The sequence below is a fragment of the Heteronotia binoei genome, chromosome 6, assembly GCF_032191835.1.
Source record: "Heteronotia binoei isolate CCM8104 ecotype False Entrance Well chromosome 6, APGP_CSIRO_Hbin_v1, whole genome shotgun sequence".
Classification (NCBI taxonomy): Eukaryota; Metazoa; Chordata; class Lepidosauria; order Squamata; family Gekkonidae; genus Heteronotia; species Heteronotia binoei.
The window spans coordinates 140,064,704-140,084,172 of record NC_083228.1 but is presented as its reverse complement, the minus strand read 5'-3'; the positions used below and the strand labels follow the sequence as shown (position 1 = coordinate 140,084,172).

Genomic DNA, 19,469 nt, shown 5'->3' with positions numbered 1-19,469 from the left:
CCACTGTGTGACACTGAGTGTTGGGCTGGAGGGGCTGTTAGCTTGATTCAACATGGCTTCTCTTATGTTCTTATGTCTCGGGCAGTGATACTCTGTATTCTTGGTGCTTGGGTTGAGGAAACAGTGTGAGGGCTTCTAGTGTCCTGGCCCTACTTTTCTTAGCTAAGTTTTGCATGTAACTTTGTATTCCCATTCTGGTTGGGCTTGCAAATTACTGCGGTTTGTATGTCCCATTTTGAAATTCCTTTGGACCTCGTTTTTCTTTTCTGTTATGCCAATAAAGGTTATGTCTGTCAGTAATATCCCAACCCGGAGTTGCGCAGAAGGTGGAGGTAAAATTCCTACACGTTCAGGGAATTATTTCTGTATTCCTTTTCAACAGTGGTCCTTTGTATTTTGCATATGTGTGTATTTTGAATCTGGGACCTGGTGTTGGCAACCTGGAGTTGGCACCTCCACCCCCAAATCTGCAGTAATTTCCTGGAGTTGCGCAGAAGGTGGAGTTAAATTCCTACACACTCAGGGAATTATTTCTGTATTCCTTTTCAACAGTGGTCCTTTTTTATTTTGCATATGCGTGTATTTTGAATCTGGGACCTGGAGTTGGCACCTCCATCCTCAAATCTCCAGTAACTTCCCATCCTGGAGTTGGCACCTCCACCCCCAAATCTGCAGTAATTTCCCAGCCTGGAGTTGCGCAGAAGGTGGAGTTAAATTCCTACACACTCAGGGAATTATTTCTGTATTCCCTTTCAACAGTGGTCCTTTTTATTTTGCATGTGTGTGTATTTTGAATCTTTGACCTGTGCGCTTTCTTGTCGGACTGTAAATTAAAACGACAATATTAAAAATGCTGCTTTAAAATCCAATTAAAATTTAATTAACCATGGAAAGCCCCCCCTCCCCACTGTGAAGACTAGTAGCTCTTCACTGGTTCAGTCTGGTCTCCTCTGTCTCATATATGAATGTCCAAAGTTGTGCTTCACAGAGTTCAGATCATTAGTTTGTCTAGCGCACTGCTGCTGCCTACTGAGAGCTGCAACAGTTCTTGAAACCTTCTGGTAAAGGGGAGGAGCCGCGGCTCAGTGGTAGAACCTCTGCCTGGTATGCAGAAGGTCCCAGGTTCAATCCCCGGCATCTCCAGTGAAAAGGACCAGGCAGGAGGTGATGGGAAAGACCTCAGCCTGAGACTCTGGAGAGCCATGAAGTGGGGCTGTAGCTCAGTGGTAGAGTGTCTGCTTGACACGCAGAAGGTCCCAGGTTCAATCCCCGCCATCTCCAGTTAAAAAGACCAGGCAGGAGGTGATGGGAAAGACCTCAGCCTGAGACCCTGGAGAGCCATGAAGTGGGGCTGTAGCTCAGTGGTAGGGTGTCTGCTTGACACGCAGAAGGTCCCAGGTTCAATCCCTGCCATCTCCAGTTAAAAAGACCAGGCAGGAGGTGATGGGAAAGACCTCAGCCTGAGACCCTGGAGAGCCATGAAGTGGGGCTGTAGCTCAGTGGTAGGGTGTCTGCTTGACACGCAGAAGGTCCCAGGTTCAATCCCTGCCATCTCCAGTTAAAAAGACCAGGCAGGAGGTGATGGGAAAGACCTTAGCCTGAGACCCTGGAGAGCCATGAAGTGGGGCTGTAGCTCAGTGGTAGGGTGTCTGCTTGACACGCAGAAGGTCCCAGGTTCAATCCCTGCCATCTCCAGTTAAAAAGACCAGGCAGGAGGTGATGGGAAAGACCTCAGCCTGAGACTCTGGAGAGCCATGAAGTGGGGCTGTAGCTCAGTGGTAGAATATCTGTTTGACACCCAGAAGGTCTCAGGTTCAATCCCTGGCATCTCCAGTTAAAAGGACCAGGCAGGAGGTGATGGGAAAGACCTCAGCCTGAGACCCCAAAGAGCCATGAAATGAGGCTGTAGCTCAGTAGTAGGCAGGAGGTGATGGGAAAGACCTCAGCCTTAGACCCCAGAGAGCCATGAAGTGGGGCTGTAGCTCAGTGGTAGAATATCTGACACCCAGAAGGTCCCAGGTTCAATCCCCGGCATCTCCAGTTAAAAGGACCAGGCAGGAGGTGATGGGAAAGACCTCAGCCTGAGACCCCAAAGAGCCATGAAATGGGGCTGTAGCTCAGTAGTAGGCAGGAGGTGATGGGAAAGACCTCAGCCTTAGACCCCAGAGAGCCATGAAGTGGGGCTGTAGCTCAGTGGTAGAATATCTGACACCCAGAAGGTCCCAGGTTCAATCCCCGGCATCTCCAGTTAAAAGGACCAGGCAGGAGGTGATGGGAAAGACCTCAGCCTGAGACCCCAAAGAGCCATGAAATAGGGCTGTAGCTCAGTAGTAGGCAGGAGGTGATGGGAAAGACCTCAGCCTTAGACCCCAGAGAGCCATGAAGTGGGGCTGTAGCTCAGTGGTAGAATATCTGACACTCAGAAGGTCCCAGGTTCAATCCCCGACATCTCCAGTTAGAAGGACCAGGTAGGAGGTGATCTGAAAGACCTCTTCCTGAGACCCTGGAGAGCAACTGCCAATTTGAGTAGACAGTGTTCTGATTCAGTATATAGCAGCTTCCTGTGTATGTTTTTGGAGAGGGGCCACGGCTCAGTAGCAGAGCCTCCGCTTGGGATGTGGAAGGATCACAGGTTCAGTCCCTGGCATCTCCAGTTGCAAGGACCGAGCAATAGAAGAAGAAGAAGAAGAAGAAGAAGAAGAAGAAGAAGAAGAAGAAGAAGAAGATATTGGATTTATATCCCGCCCTCCACTCCGAAGAGTCTCAGAGCGGCTCACAATCTCCTTTACCTTCCTCCCCCACAACAGACACCCTGTGAGGTGGGTGGGGCAGGAGAGGGCTCTCACAGCAGCTGCCCTTTCAAGGACAACCTCTGCCAGAGCTATGGCTGACCCAAGGCCATTCTAGCAGGTGCAAGTGGAGGAGTGGGGAATCAAACCCGGTTCTCCCAGATAAGAGTCCGCACACTTAACCACTACACCAAACTGGCTCTCCAGATGATGCTAAATACTTTTGCCCGAGACCCTGGAGAGCTGATGCCAGTTTGAGTAGGCAAGACTGACCTTGAAGGACCAGTTCGATAGATCCCAGTAGGCAGCCGTGTTGGCCTGAAGCAATAGAACAAAGCAGTACACAAGTGCACCTTTAAGACCAACTCTGTTTTATTCAGAATGTCAGCTTTCGTAAGCTCTTAAGCAGTCTTCATCAGCCAAAATGGGAATGGCAAGCAGCAGTTCTTAATATAAGTGGGCAGTGAGTTGGTACGTAGAATCATGGGAATGTGGTTAGCAGATTAAAAGAATCACAAATAGGGATCTGTGTTTGTTAGTGTCAGGGCAAAGCAGGGCTGAAACAACACTGGAGGGAGATAAAAAGCAGGCTGCTGTTGTAGGTGCGAAGTGCCATAAATCTAGGTAACATTCTGGCTTTGTTAGTTTAAACAGAGGGCACGGTCTCTCAAGAGGTTAGAACGTCCATTATGGTTTGCCGTTAGAAAAAAGGAAAGGAAAGGTCCCCTGTGCAAGCGCCAGTCGTTTCCGACTCTGGGGGGACGTTGCTTTCACAACTTTTTCACGGCAGACTTTTGATGGGGTGGTTTGCCCTTGCCTTCCCCAGTCTTTTACACTCCCCCCCCCCCCCCCCCAGCAAGCTGGGAACTCATTTGACCGACCTCGGAAGGATGGAAGGCTGAGTCAACCTTGGGCCGGCTACCTGAATCCAGCTTCCGCTGGGTTACAAAAAAAGGAAGACATTAAAATATAGTGGAGGATGTACTTATACTGAACCAGCGTTCTGGTTCAGTATAAGGCCGGCTTCACGCGTGTTTGCGGAGGGGCCGCGGCTGAGTGGCAGGGCATCTGCTCGGCACGTAGAAGGTCCCCGGTTCAATCCCCGGCATCTCCAATTAAAAGGACCAGGCAGTAAAACCAAACTTGTGAAAGACCTTGACGCGAGCCCCTGGTTCCTTGGTTAGATCATCTGCTCGGCATGCAGAAAGTCCCCGATTCAATCCCCAGCACCTCTGGTTAAAAGGACCGGGCAGGAGGTGATGTGAAAGATCTCCCTTGCCGTGCGTTGACATGGGGGGCACAAGATAACTTGTCCCAGAACTTGAAGGGGAAGAACGGGGCAGCTGGTTTCTGAACATTAGCCGAATGTTTCGGCCAAAATGGTCTGCGAACCCTTGGGCAGGAGCACGAAGGATCTTGCCGGAGCAGGCGCAAGTCTGTGAACAGTGAGCGCAGCAGGCCGTCTCCAGTCTGCAGGGACTGTGCAGCGAGAATGTTGCCGGTAATGAAGCACGGGTTCTTTTCTAAGGGAGGGATGCGTTAAAAAGGCAAAGGTCGTCCCCTGTGCAAGCACCAGTCGTTTCCAACTCTGGGGTGACACGTTCATGACGTTTTCACAGCAGACTTTCGTTACGGAGTAGTTTGCCATTGCCTTCCCCAGTCATCTACGCTTTCCCCCCCAAGCAAGCTGGGCACTCATTTCACCGACCTCGGAAGGATGGAAGGCTGAGTCAACCTGGAGCCGGCTACCTGAACCCAGCTTTTTACAGGGTGGTTTGCCATTGCCTTCCCCAGTCATCTACGCTTTCCCCCCAGCAAGCTGGGCACTGGAGAGCCAGTTTGGTGTAGTGGTTAAGTGTGCGGACTCTTATCTGGGAGAACCGGGTTTGATTCCCCACTCCTCCACTTGCACCTGCTAGAATGGCCTTGGGTCAGCCATAGCTCTGGCAGGGGTTGTCCTTGAAAGGGCAGCTGCTGTGAGAGCCCTCTCCAGCCCCACCCACCTCACAGGGTGTCTGTTGTGGGGGAGGAAGGTAAAGGAGATTGTGAGCCGCTCTGAGACTCTTCGGAGTGGAGGGCGGGATATAAATCCAATATCTTCTTCTTCTTCTTCTTCTTCTTCTTCTTCTTCTTCTTCATTTCACCGACCTCGGAAGGAGGGAAGGCTGAGTCAACCTTGAGCCAGCTACCTGAACCCAGCTTTTTACAGGGTGGTTTGCCATTGCCTTCCCCAGTCATCTACGCTTTCCCCCCAGCAAGCTGGGTCCTCATTTCACCGACCTCGGAAAGAAGGAAGGCTGAGTCAACCTCGAGCCAGCTACCTGAACCCAGCTTTTTACAGGGTGGTTTGCCATTGCCTTCCCCAGTCATCTACGCTTTCCCCCCAGCAAGCTGGGTCCTCTTTTCACTGACCTTGGAAGGAGGGAAGGCTGAGTCAACCTCAAGCCAGCTACCTGAACCCAGCTTTTTACAGGGTGGTTTGCCATTGCCTTCCCCAGTCATCTACGCTTTCCCCCCAGCAAGCTGGGTCCTCATTTCACCGACCTCGGAAAGAAGGAAGGCTGAGTCAACCTCGAGCCAGCTACCTGAACCCAGCTTTTTACAGGGTGGTTTGCCATTGCCTTCCCCAGTCATCTACGCTTTCCCCCCAGCAAGCTGGGTCCTCTTTTCACCGACCTTGGAAGGAGGGAAGGCTGAGTCAACCTCAAGCCAGCTACCTGAACCCAGCTTTTTACAGGGTGATTTACCATTGCCTTCCCCAGTAATCTACGCTTTCCCCCCAGCAAGCTGGGTCCTCATTTCACCGACCTCGGAAGGAGGGAAGGCTAAGTCAGCCCTCAACCAGCTACCTGAATCCAGCTTCCGCCAAGATCGAACTTGGGTTGGGAGCAGAGTGGTAAAGCTGCAGTCCTGCTCGCAACCTGAGTTCGATCCCGGCGGAAGCTGGGTTCAGGTCGCCGGCTCGAGGTTGACTCAGCCTTCCAGCCTTCTGAGGTCGGTCAAAGGAATACCCAGGTGGCCGGGGGGAAAGTGCAGATGACTGGGGAAGGCAACGGCAAACCACCCTGTCAAAAGTCTGCCGTGAAAGCATCACGATGCGAGTTGACCTCACCCCGGAGTCGGAAACGACTGGTGCTTGCCCAGGGGACTACCTCGACTTTCACTGCAGCTTTACCATTCTGCACCACGGGGCTGGTTGATCCGGGTTCCCTTTGTCACACAGACCTCGAGGAAGTCTTTGCCCAGGTATTTTTTCCCCCAGCCGGATGTGTGCCCTTCCCCCACCGCTTTTCTTTTCATCACCCTGAGTCATCAATGATGACTAATGAGATCAGGGGGCCACCGTCGGTAGCTTCACGTGCCGTGTCGAAAGGCTGCATTGTTTCACCTGCCGGGGGAAAGTTCATTGTGACGGGTTGTGCGGACTGGAAAAAGAAGGCGAAGGTGAAACTTTCCGGAGCCGCAACCCCGCCCCCTTCCCAAACTCACTGCCGTTGAGAATCGTGCCTCTGACACGGGGTCAGCTACGCGGCCTCTGGGTTCCAGAGGAGGGAACTCAAAAGGGTGCCACCTCCCTCCTGTTGTAGCTCTGAGCTGGTGGAACGAGCTCCCTGCAGAGGCCGAGGCCCTGCGAGAGGTGCCTCTGTGTGCAGCCAAAATCCCTGACAGCTGCAGACGGGATTTCAGGAAGCAAGCCCCTTCCTCTTGACAGCCCTATATATATATACCTTCAGGAGAAAGAGCCCCGTGGCGCAGACTGGGTAAAGCTGCACTACTGCAGTCAGAGCCCTCTGCTCACGACCTAAGTTCGGTCCCAGCGGAAGCTGGTTCAGGAAGCCGGCTCCAGGTCGACTCAGCCTTCCACCCTTACGAGGTCGGTCAAACGAGTCCCCAGCTTGCTGGGGGGGAAAGCGTAGATGACTGGGGAAGGCAATGGCAAACCACCGCGTAAAAAGTCTGCCGTGAAAACGTTGTGAAAGCAACGTCACCCCAGAGTCGGAAACGACTGGTGCTTGCACAGGGGGACTACCTTGACCTTTTTATACATAAGAACATAAGAGAAGCCATGTTGGATCAGGCCAGTGGCCCATCCCGTCCAACACTCTGTGTCACATAAGAGAAGCCATGTTGGATCAGGCCAATGGCCCCTCCAGTCCAACACTCTGTGTCACATAAGAACATAAGAGAAGCCATGTTGGATCAGGGCAGTGGCCCCTCCAGTCCAACACTCTGTGTCACTGATGGACCTCTGTTCCATATTTTTATCTAACCCCCTCTTGAAGCTGGCTATGCTTCTAGTCTCCACCACCTCCTGTGGCAGTGAATTCACTTCAGGACTGCCCTTCCCCACATGTTCCCCGGAGAGTCGTGGTCACAAAACCTGCTCTCAATCCCTGGCCTCAAAGAGGCCAGGCTCATGATGACCAGAGCCAGGGCCTTCTCTGTTGTAGCTCTGAGCTGGTGGAATGAGCTCCTTGAAGAGGCCCTGCGAGAGCTCGCACAGTTCTGCAGGGCCTGCAAGATGGTTTGGTGTAGTGGTTAAGTGTGCGGACTCTTATCTGGGAGAACCGGGTTCGATTCCCCACTTCTCCGCTTGCAGCTGCTGGAATGGCCTTGGGTCAGCCATAGCTCTGGCAGACATTGTCCTTGAAGGGGCAGCTGCTGTGAGAGTCCTCTCAGCCCCACCCACCTCACAGGGTGTCTGTTGTGGGGGAGGAAGGTCAAGGAGATTGTGAGCCGCTCTGAGACTCTTCGGAGTGGAGGGCGGGATATAAATCCAATATCTTCATCTACCTCACAGGGTGTCTGTTGTGGGGGAGGAAGGTAAAGGAGATTGTGAGCCGCTCTGAGACTCTTCGGAGTGGAGGGTGGGATATAAATCCAATATCTTCATCTACCTCACAGGGTGTCTGTTGTGGGGGAGGAAGGTAAAGGAGATTGTGAGCTGCTCTGAGACTCTTCAGAGTGGAGGGTGGGATATAAATCCAATATCTTCATCTACCTCACAGGGTGTTTGTTGTGGGGGAGGAAGATAAAGGAGATTGTGAGCCGCTCTGAGACTCTTCGGAGTGGAGGGCGGGATATAAATCCAATATCTTCATCTACCTCACAGGGTGTCTGTTGGGGGGCGGAGGAAGATAAAGGAGATTGTGAGCCGCTCTGAGACTCTTTGGAGTGGAGGGCGGGATATAAATCCAATATCTTCATCTACCTCACAGGGTGTCTGTTGTGGGGGAGGAAGGTAAAGGAGATTGTGAGCCGCTCTGAGACTCTTCGGAGTGGAGGGCGGGATATAAATCCAATATCTTCATCGACCTCCCAGGGTGTCTGTTGCGGGGGAGGAAGGTAAAGGAGATTGTGAGCCGCTCTGAGACTCTTCGGAGTGGAGGGCGGGATATAAATCCAATATCATCATCTTCTTCTCTTCCGCCAGGCGTTTTGTTAATCAGGTCACAGGCTGCAACAGGCTTTGAAACATCCAGTCCGCCTCTAGCCTGACCCTTGGAGCTGTTCTCTATACAGCATCCACCTGGAACAGCAGAATAGTTAAACTTAATGCGGAACAGAGTGGGCAGCCATCCCTTTTATGAAATAGATTACCGTCTAAAGACCAAGAGCACCTCGAGCGTCCCTTAATATTTTTTATGTTTTAATTGTATTTGGTGTGAACGTGCGAGCCGCCCTGAGCCTGCTGTGGCGGGGAGGGCGGGATAGAAATCCAAACAAATAAATAAAATAATTTTCTTTTGGAAAGGAGAGATTGGCACGGAAGGGCAGTCACATGATTCCTCCCCCCCTCACCTTCACCTTTGTGGCATCACCCTCCTGTCGGCTGTTTGTCGTCACCAGTCCTTGGTCTTTGTTAGCCTCCGAGGCCAGCGAGGACAAAGTTTGGAAACTGCCGGTCATCCGCTGAACAACTCATTCCTACCTTTAGCCTTGCCAGTGGTGTTGTTTTCCCTTTGCAGTCATCACCTGCTGAGATAATCCCTTGGTCGTTGCCCCTTCGCGGTTTCCGAGAGGGGAAAGCGGTTCTCCCCGGGAGAAGAGATCCAGGGGCGTCAGGCGCCCCCTAGTGACGGGCGAGCGGCACTGCCGGCCACCGTCCCTGCCTTCCTTTTAATTTCTCTTTGACACAGAGGGTAGAGGAGGGATTGCAAATGGAACAGAACCAGGGGGGGGGGGGGCTGGGCCGAGCGACCTTGACTCTCCCCCAGATTTTAGGATGGGACCCCTGCTGCACGGCTTAAAATGTGCACGAGGCGATCCCCTTTGAAAGCGTTGGTAGGGCAGCTGCGTTAGTCTGCAGAAGGGCTTTTTTTGTAGCAGGAACTCCCTGTGAACATATGAAGCTGCCTTCTACTGAATGAGACCCTCGGTCCATTGAAGTCAGTATTGTCTACTCAGACTGGCAGCGGCTCTCCAGGGTCTCGAGCTGAGGTTTTCCACGCCTATTTTGCCTGGACCCTTTGTAGTTGGAGATGGGATTGAACCTGGGACCTTCTGCTAACCAAGCAGATGCTCTACCGCTGAGCCACCATCCCTCTCCTTTGCATGTTAGGCCGCACACCCCTGATGTAGCCAGTCCTCCCAAGAGAAGAAGAAGAAGATATTGGATTTATATCCCGCCCTCCCCTCTGAATCTCAGAGCGGCTCACAATCTCCTTTACCTTCCTCCCCCACAACAGACACCTTGTGAGGTGGGTGGGGCTGAGAGAGCTCTGACCGAAGCTGCCCTTTCAAGGACAACCCCTGTGAGAGCTATGGCTGACCCAAGACCATTCCAGCAGCTGCAAGTGGAGGAGTGGGGAATCAAGGCCGGTTCTCCCAGATAAGAGTCCGCGCACTTCACCACTACACCAAACTGGCTTTTAGTACAGGGCCTGCTGTAAGCTCCAAGAGGATTGGCTACATCAAGGGGCGTGGCCTAATATGCAAAGTAGCTCCTGCTACTTCTGGTCTGCAGAAGAAGAACGAGATTTGAGGCCAGTAGCCCTTTAGCGACCGACAAGATTTTCAGGTCTTTGATCATCAAAGTTCCCTTTGTCAGATTTCCAAAAGTTTCTCTTCAAAAGCTTGTTTCCCTCCCTCCCTCCCTACGAGGGGGGGTGTGCTGATCAGAATCCAGGTCTCTTTCTACACTTTCATTATTCCTGAATTAAGCTCTTCCTCCTTTCCCCTCTCTGAAAACAAGAGCTCCCCGGACTCAGGGTGGAGTAGGCTTCCCAATCCCCAGGTCCCAGCGGGGGTTCCCCGGTTTTACAGGCTTCCCCCCTCTCCCAGCCAGCTGGCCAGCGGGGGAAGCCCCTCCCCCACAGCCATTATGCACCTCCATGAACTATTCCCATAGGGAATTATGGGGAATTGATCTGCGGGTATCGGGGGCTCTGGGGGGGGGCTGTTTTTTGAGGTAGAGGTGCCAAATTTTCAGTATAGCATCCAGTGCCTCTCCCCAAAATACCCCCCCAAGTTTCAAAAGGATTGGACCAGGGGGTCCAATTCTACGAGCCCCAATAGAAGGTGCCCCTATCTTTCATTATTTTCTATGGAAGCAAGGCATTTTAAAAGGTGTGCTGTCCCTTTAAATGTGATGGCCAGAACTCCCTTGGAGTTCAACGATGCTTGTCACACCCTTGCTCCTGGCTCCGCCCCCAATGTCTCCTGGCTCCACCCCCAAAGTCCCCAGATATTTCTTGAATTGGACTTGGCAACCCTAGGGTGGAGGCACGCTTCAGTCTTTGCACCCCAAAAGAGAGGGGGCGAGAAGCAGACCCTGTTTGGCTTCCGGAAGGGAGGGGATGAGGTTCTACAGACTCTTTCCTGACGGGAAGGAGTCAAACCTGTGGGTTGGAGTAAAGCTGATGCAGGAACAGGCGCAAACCCTTTCTGAGGCCTTGGAAGAGAAATACTGGCATCGGAGCAACGTGGGGTTGGTGCAGGGGGTGTCCGTGGAAACGTTTAGGGACAGGCGGCAAAAGCAGTTGCCGTTTCCCAGCTTCGGAAGTCACTGGTTGCAGCCGATCTGATCCAGCTGACTTCCATTTTGCATTCGGGCCCAATTCATGGCCCTGCGCTGGACCGTTAAAGCGCTGAGTGGCTGCGGGTCCTCTTCCCGTGGGACATGAGCAAACGTGAAGCTGCCTGATAACGGACTCAGACCCTTTGGTCCACCATCTCCGTCCGTCTTCTCCGCTCAGACTTGTGGCGGCTTTCCAGCAGGGCTCTTTTGCTAGCACGAGCTCTTCTGCATATTAGGCCACGCCCCCCCGTTGTAGCCAATCCTCCAAGAGCTTAGAGGGCTCTTAGTCCAGGGCCTACCGGAAGCTCCAGGAGGATTGGCTACATCAGGGGGGCGTGGCCTAATACGCAGAGGCACTCCTGCTAGAAAAAGAACCCTGCTCTAGGATTTCAGGCCGAGGTCTCTCTTGTCACTTGCTGCCAGATCTTTTATGTAGAGGTGCCGGGGATTGAACCTGGGACCTTTGGCATGCCACAGCCAGATGCTCTACCATTCAGGCGTTCTCGCTTCTCATTCCCTCAGGTTTTCTTTCCGTTGGAAGAAGCATTAGTGTAACAGAAGAGAAGCCCTGCTGGGTCGGACCAGTGGGCAGCGTTCCCTCTAAGATGAGTGAGCGTGAGCTAGCTCACAGATTTTTAAGCCTCCGGCTCACACATTTTTGTCTCCGCTCAGGAAGGATGGCCCCAGAGTGCAATATTTATTTGTTTTATTTATTTACCTTCAATTTATATCCCGCCCATTCCAAACGGACACAGGGTGGCTAATTGATGCCGTCATTATGCAGTAGCTCACAACCACATTGCCAGTAGCTCCCAAACAGTGTTCCCTCTAGGCTGAGTTAGTGTGAGCTAGCTCAGAATTTTTTTTAGTCTCTGGCTCACGACATTTTTGTCTCCGCTCAGGAAGAATGGCCCTAGAGCAAGCTAATGTATGCGGTAGCTCACAGCTTTCATGCCAGGAGCTCACAACTTTAATACCATGTAGTGGGCAGCCGTGTTGGTCTGAAGCAATAGAACAAAGCAGTAGACAAGCGGTACCTTTAAGACCAACAAAGTTTTATTCAGAATGTCCAGGAGCTCACAAAGTAGAATTTTTGTTAGAATTTTGCTAGGACATTGTATGTGCAGTTGTGGAAGCAAGAAAAAATACCAGAGAAATGGGACTGGATTGTGAAAGTTTTATCGTGGAGTGAGATGGACAAACTAACAAGAACTTTAAGAGACTATGACTTGGATGTGTTTAAAAAGGAATGGAAGAAATTTAGAGGATATATAGAGCAAGAGTGGAACGTAAAAAGACATTGGACAATCTTTTAATATGGGTGTGAGAAAAGAAAGACATTGAATTTTGATTGGTTAAGGGTACCTTTATAATTGAACTTACGTATATAACCTCGGCGGGAGTCTAGGAACGGAGGGAGGGGGGATTGAAAATATCATATGGGTTGGAGATAGCAAGGATATAATTAAACATTGTAACCATATGTTATTAATAAAATTGTTTAAACCACAAAGTAGATTTTTTGCTCACAAGACGCTGCAGCTTAGAGAGAACATTGGCGGTTGTCCGTTTTGTCCCGCAACAGCAGCCAATCAGTTGTTGAACAACAAAAAATAGACCCTCCTCTTCTCCAAACTTAGACAAAGGGAGGAAGAGATGTCATAAAATGCAGACTAGGCAATACATTGATTTCCAATCGCAGCACTCAATTACTGGTCCTTTAACTAAGACCTCCGACAGACTTTCGCGGGCTTTCTCTCTAGCGAACAGACAGGTTACAGTAAACACAGGGGACTTCTTGTTGACTAAAAGGAACAGCAAAGCTAACTCTATAAATACTGAAAGTGTTGCAGACTTGCAAATTCCAACACTCTGCGGCTTAGAGGGAACGTTGGCAGTTGTCCGTTTTGTCCCGCAACAGCAGCCAATCGGTTGTCGGACAACAAGAAATAGACCCTCGGTGCCACCCTTCTCTTTTCACCATCAGTTGCAGCTGACTTACGGGAGCCTCAGAGGGTTTCCAAGGTGAGAGCTTTTCAGAGGTGGTTTGCCATTGCCTGCCTCTGCGTAGCGGCCCTGAATCCTTGGCCGTCTCCCATCCAAACGCTAACCAGGGCTAACCCTACTTAGCTTCTGAGATCTGACTGTGGTGGTTTGCCATTGCCTGCCTCTGCGCAGCAACCCTGGGCTTCTTCACCCAAAGGGTGATTAACATGTGGAATTCACTGCCACAGGAGGTGGTGGCGGCCACAAGTATAGCCACCTTCAAGAGGGGTTTAGATAAAAATATGGAGCACAGGTCCATCGGTGGCTATTAGCCACAGTGTATGTGTGTATATAAAATTTTTTGCCACTGTGTGACACAGAGTGTTGGACTGGATGGGCCGTTGGCCTGATCCAACATGGCTTCTCTTATGTTCTTATGTTCTAACCCTCTGCACAATGCAGGAAACTCACAAACCCCTCCCCCCAAATTCACAGGATCTCCATTGCTGTCAGATGGCCATCTAGCCTCTGTTTCAAAACCTCCAAGGAGGAGAGCCCACTACCTCCCGAGGAAGCCTGTTCCACTGAGGAACCGCTCTCACAGTCAGGAAGTTCTTCCTGATGTTGAGCCGGAAACTCTTCTGATTTAATTTCAACCCGTTGGTTCTGGTCCCACCTTCTGGGGCCACAGAAAACAATTCCACACCACCCTCTAGATGACAGCCCTTCAAGGACTTGAAGATGGTGATCGTATCACCTCTCAGCCGCCTCCTCTCCAGGCTAAACCTGCCCAGCTCCTTCGGTCTTTCTTCATTGGTCTCTAGACCCCTCCCCATCTTCGTTGGACTCGTTCTAGCTTGTCTCTATCCTTCTTAAAATGTGGTACCCAGAACCGAACACAAAACTGAACCTGATGAAATCAATCTAGCCTGGGCTGTCCAGATGAGGCTGTGCTGTACCATAATTCCCCATAAAGAGGAGTAGGAGATTACCAAGACACGGATATCAGAATCCGGATGCTGTGACAATAGGATGGCGCCAACTGACGAGGCGGGGGAGCAACCATTCTCTTCAGCTTCTGTCTCTTGCACCATCCATGGGCCAGAAACTCAACCTTATCTGGGAGAACCGGGTTTGAATCCCCACTCCTCCACATACACCTGCTGATGTGACTTTGGGCAGGGGTCGAATTCTAGCAGGAGCTCCTTTGCATATCAGGCCACGCCCCCCCGATGTAGCCAATCCTCCAAGAGCTTACAAGGCTCTTTTTTGTCAGCTCTTGGAGAATTGGCTACATCAGGGGTGTGTGACCTAATATGCAAAGGAGCTCCTGTGAGAATTCTTCCTTGGACCTTGGGTCAGCCACAAGTTCTCTCAAGGCTGTTCTGGGAGAGCACTGTCAGCCTCACCTACCCCACAGGGGGGTCTGTTGCAGGGAAGAGAAAAGATAGGAGATTAGTAAGCCGCTCTGAGACTCCTTTGGCTAGCGAAGGGCGGGGTATAAATCCAGTCTCTCGTCTTCTCTCTTCTTCTAGCGGAATCTCCACTTGAATCTTCTCCGGTGCCGTCCCGCTCCTCCTGCCCCCTCCTCTCCTCGTGGCCGCAGCTTTTCCTGTCGCCATAGAACAAAGCAGTAGAAAAGTGGCACCTTTTAGGACCAACTAAGTTTTATTCAGAATGGAAGCTTTCGTGTGCTCTTAAGCAGACTTCATCAGACTGTAATGTTGCTATAACTCCTTGCGATACTAATGCCCTCCATTTAAACCCACAACTAAGAAGCCAGAATGACGTCCAGATTTATGGCACTTCAGACCTATGACATGCTTGCTATTTATCACCCTCCACTGCTGTGACAGTCCAGTTATCTATACTAAACAAACAAACACAGATCCCTATTTGTGATGCTTTTAATCTGCTAAAAACATTCCCGTGATTCTGTATACCAGCTCGCTGCCCACTTATATTAAGAACTGCTGCGTCCATTCCCATATGTCTGATGAAGTCTGCTTAAGAGCGTATGGAAGCGTCCATTCTGAATAAAACTTAGTTGGTCTTAAAGGTGCAACTTGTCTACTGCTTCGTTCTATTGCTTCAGACCAACACGGCGGCCCACTCGGATCTCTTTCCTGCTGCCAAAGAGGGATTTGCCTCCCGCCCTTTGGAAACCCGGGTGTCAGTGATAGATGAGGCAGCTTTCTGTGACTCCAAAGGCCAAACGCTCCATTGGGCAAGGAAAGCAGGAGGACTTGAAAAGTCCGCACAGGATGGGGCTGGTGATTTGGAAAGGGGGGGGGGGTGTCTTACGACGTGCCCCTGTTCTCGAGCCGGGGCCCCCTGGGGACGACCCCCACTGGCGCCATGGGAACAAGGCGGGAACAATGCCGCATGGTAAATTGGCGCTTCCCTGAATGCCCGCTTTATGCATCCCGTTTCTCGGCGGCCTTGGGCACATCGCTTAATGTCGAGTGGGCATCTGCGGTAGGTTTGAAGCGACTCAAAGGGTCTCCCTCGCCGTCCTGAATAATGGAGGGGTTTTTTTAACGTGCTGGCGTTTCAGCCATCTCATCTCCCAGCGCCCATAGCTAATCACGTTAATGGTGACCTCTCGGGCTGGGCCGCGCATTGTTGCCGCAGGTTTTGTCCAGCCCGTGAGTGACGACGCGTATTGGGACGTAGTCATGCGTTCCCTAATTTAATCACCGCTTTCGGTCCTCGGTGCACCCCAAAGAGTCCCGTCTCCTGCTTTTAGCCTGCTGGCCTCCAGTCTTTCTTCTGTCTGTTCGAGAAAAGGGAGAGAGAGCTTTGCTGAAACGAGAGCAGCTAATTAACAGAAGGCCATTTTTTCCCCCTGCCGTGAGCGTAGAATCTTCCCGCCATCTCTCCCGAGCCTGTGAATTTTGTCTTGAGTGTTTTTCCAGGGAAAAAGCAAGGATTGCGGGGAGGGGGGGAGCGTTGAAGCCTTGAAAGAAAACACCACCGATGGAAAAAATTTGCCGAGAGAGCTGTTCGTCTCTTTTTTTCTTTAAACTTTTTCTTTCTGGGGGGGATAAATAGCTCATTTTTGAGAGCTTGAGCGTCTCTCTGCTAAACGTGGTATTCGTTTCTGCTTCTTAAAACCTGCTTCCGAAAAGGAACGTGGCCAAATCGGAGACTGGCTATAATATACCCTACAAAACCCCCAGCTGGCCGGTAGAAAAGCGCGGGCGTCTTGGGAGTTGAGAGAACTTGATGCTGAGCTACCGAGAAGGATAAACTTGATGTTGAGCTACTGATATATCTGAGGATTATTTTTAGAGTTCGCCCCACAAATCATTTGATTCTCTGATGCCTGATGTAATTTGTTGGTTTAGTTTTAGCTCCTTCAGCCCCATCAGGGGGAGGGACGGTGGCTCAGTGGTAGAGCATCTGCTTGGGAAGCAGAAGGTCCCAGGTTCAATCCCTGGCATCTCCAAAAAGGGTCCAGGCAAATAGGTGTGAAAAAACTCAGCTTGAGACCCTGGAGAGCCGCTGCCAGTCTGAGAAGACAATACTGACTTCAATGGACCAAGGGTCTGATTCAGTATAAGGCAGCTACATATGTTCATATTCTGGGTTGGCACTTCGCAAAAATGATCCAAGCGCACACTTCCATGTTTTACAGTTATTTGCTTGCTTGTGCTCACGACAGCCTTGAGAAGTAGACTGCTATCAGTTAGGGAACGTAGAGGGAGCCTTACTGACTTGGTGTAGTGGTTTGGTGTAGTGGTTAAGCGTGTGGACTCTTATCTGGGAGAACCGGGTTTGATTCCCCACTCCTCCACTTGCACCTGCTGGAATGGCCTTGGGTCAGCCAGAGCTCTCTTATCTGGGAGAACCGGGTTTGATTCCCCGCTCTTCCCTCTTGCAGCTGCTGGAATGGCCTTGGGTCAGCCATAGCTCTCCCAGGGGTTGTCCTTGAAAGGACAGCTTATGGCAGAGCTCTTTCAGCCCCACCTACACCACAGGGTGTCTGTCGTGGGTGAAGAAGGTAAAGGAGATTGTGAGCCGCTCTGAGACTCTGTTTCAGAGAGAAGGGTGGGGTATAAATCTGCGGTCTTCTTCTTGTGCCAGTGATGCCTAGTATCTCTGTGGCTGTTGGAAGAGGGGCTTAGCCGAGGGCTCCCCAGCCTTCTTGAGTCTGTGGGTTCCTTTGGCATTCTGACACAGCCACAAAATGGTTGCCACAAGAGGCGGGGCCAGCCACAAAATGGCTGCCGCAGGTTACCTTCAGTCACACAGTGAAGATACTTGTGCTGCAATGGCAGTCACTGTCAAAGCCACATTTTTTAAAAATCTACATGGCCTTGGTGGGCGAAAGCCACCCACTTCCCAAAAACACTTGGCAGCGGGCACTAGGGAAGGTATCAGCAGGTGCCATGGTGCCCACAAGTGGTACTCTGGGGATCCTGGTATTAGACCCAGGCCAGCTTCACAGGCAGTCTTTGGAATGACACGGATCAGCAATTCCCAACGAGGCAGTCTGAGAAGGGCGTCCCCCAGGACTCTTTTTGTAGCAAGAACTCCTTTGCATATTAGGCCACACACCCCGATGTAGCCAATCCTCCTGGAGCTTGCAGTACGCCCCTTACTAAGAGCCTTGTAAGCTTTTGGAGGATTGGCTACATCAGGAATGTGTGGCCTAATATGCAGAGGAGTTCCTGTTACAAAAAAAAACAACCCTGGTGTCCCCAGATTTCCTTGCAGGGGTCCCTCAGTCTGATGTGGTGCTTCTGTGCTCCCATGAGCATAGCAGAAAGCTGCAGCCTCGCTCTGGCTGGAGTTTGAACCCAGGTCTCTCGGGTCCAACAGGCACACCGTGCCCTGCTCTTGATCTGTGAACGAATATCCCTTCGTTTGGCCGGGACTCGGGCCGTTGCTGCCGTTTCTTTCCATCCAAATTTCCCACCACTCTCCCTTTGTTGTGGTCGAGATCGGGTAGGTGGAAGGAAGAGTGACGTCAAAAGTTCCTAGATTTGCAAGTGGCTTTTAAAAGTACCATTTACATTGGAGGCCTTTTTTATTTTTAAAAAGGAAAGGGGGGAAAAAATAGTTTGGCAGTAGAGCGCCGTGCCTCTTGTGAACCGAGACCACAACGGCTGAACGGGAGGGAGGAAACGCTTGTCGAATCCCCAGTTAAGTAGCACAGTCAACGGTACTGAAATAAATCAGAATTCTGTCCCAGCGTAACTGAAACTTCCGGTGCCTTGAAAACTTGAATTCTAGGACATGTATCGATTGCGCAAATTGAGCGCATTTGGGTCACTCCGATCAAATTTCTTCGAACGAGGCTTGGGAGGAGCAAGAGAGCGATGTCGAGCCAAAGCCTCTCCGATTGAAATCCTGGTTTTCTTTGCTCCTCGCTCTCCTCTCTTGGAGCGTATTTTCACAGCCCTTGAGGACTAGAAATTTGATGCTTTTTAAACAGAATTAAAATTGGTGCGTGCCGAGTGTTTCTGGACAGAATTTCAGCAGGCGCGCACCTTTCCTTCCTTCTCGCTCGCCTTCTTTCAAACGGGCGCTGGCCCCTTTCTGTAGCCATAACTCAGCCAATGCTCTCGCCTTTCCAGCGACGAGAGGAAAGACGCTCTGCCGCATTCACGTTGGAAGGCCGTTGGGAAAAACTCGCTTATAATTCTTTCAAGCAGGGAAGGTTAGTGTGGGCGGTAGGCAAGGTCACTGTGACAAAGTGCTTTCTTCCAGGGGAGAAAAGTTCATGCATCCGTTATCGAAGGGGCACCGTCAAATGAAAAACAGGTTTTGGGGGCTTTGGAATGTTTTTGATTTTAAAAACGCGTTGCGCCAGCAGCACCAGGACGATCAGCATCCAGACAGGAACAATTGCAGATGCCGGATTCTGAATCAGTCTTTCAAAGAGCAGGAACATAAGAATATAAGAGAAGCCATGTTGGATCAGGCCAATGGCACATCCAGTCCAACACTCTGTGTCACATAAGAACATAAGAGAAGCCATGTTGGATCAGGCCAATGGTCCATCTAGTCCAATGTCATATAAGAACATAAGAGAAACCATGTTGGATCAGGCCAATGGCCCATCCAGCCCAACACTCTGTGTCACATAAGAACATAAGAGAAACCATGTTGGATCAGGCCAATGGCCCATCCAGCCCAACACTCTGTGTCACATAAGAACATAAGAGAAGCCATGTTGGATCAGGCCAATGGCCCCTCCAGTCCAACACTCAGTGTCACATAAGAACATAAGAGAAGCCCTGTTGGATCAAGCCAATGGACCCTCCAGTCCAACACTCTGTGTCACATAAGAGAAGCCCTGTTGGATCAGGCCAGTGGCCCATCCAGTCCAACACTCTGTGTCACATAAGAGAAGCCCTGTTGGATTAGGCCAATGGCCCCTCCAGCCAACACTCTATGTCACATAAGAACATAAGAGAAGCCATGTTGGATCAGGCCAATGGCCCATCCAACACTCTGTATCACAACTGTGGCTAATAGCCACTGATGGACCTCTGCTCTATATTTTTATCTACCCCCCTCTTAAAGCTGGCTATGCTTATAGCCGCTGCCACCTCCTGTGGCAGTGAATTCCACATGTTAATCACCCTTTGGGTGAAGAAGTACCTCCTTTTATCCGTTCTAACCCGACTGCTCAGCAATTTCATCGAATGCCCACGAGTTCT

General features: G+C 51.0%; 1 protein-coding gene and 4 non-coding genes across 5 annotated transcripts in view; all 5 read left to right on the top strand.

Annotated features, from left to right (window-relative positions):
- Positions 1 to 19,469, top strand: part of DIS3L2 (DIS3 like 3'-5' exoribonuclease 2) — a 419,389-nt gene that overhangs the window by 307,620 nt on the left and 92,300 nt on the right.
- Positions 1,210 to 1,281, top strand: TRNAV-GAC (transfer RNA valine (anticodon GAC)). Its single transcript has one exon. It is a non-coding gene; the product is annotated as a tRNA-Val (tRNA).
- TRNAV-GAC (transfer RNA valine (anticodon GAC)) lies at positions 1,348 to 1,419 on the top strand. The gene has a single exon. It is a non-coding gene; the product is annotated as a tRNA-Val (tRNA).
- On the top strand, positions 1,486 to 1,557 carry TRNAV-GAC (transfer RNA valine (anticodon GAC)). The gene has a single exon. It is a non-coding gene; the product is annotated as a tRNA-Val (tRNA).
- Positions 1,624 to 1,695, top strand: TRNAV-GAC (transfer RNA valine (anticodon GAC)). Its single transcript has one exon. It is a non-coding gene; the product is annotated as a tRNA-Val (tRNA).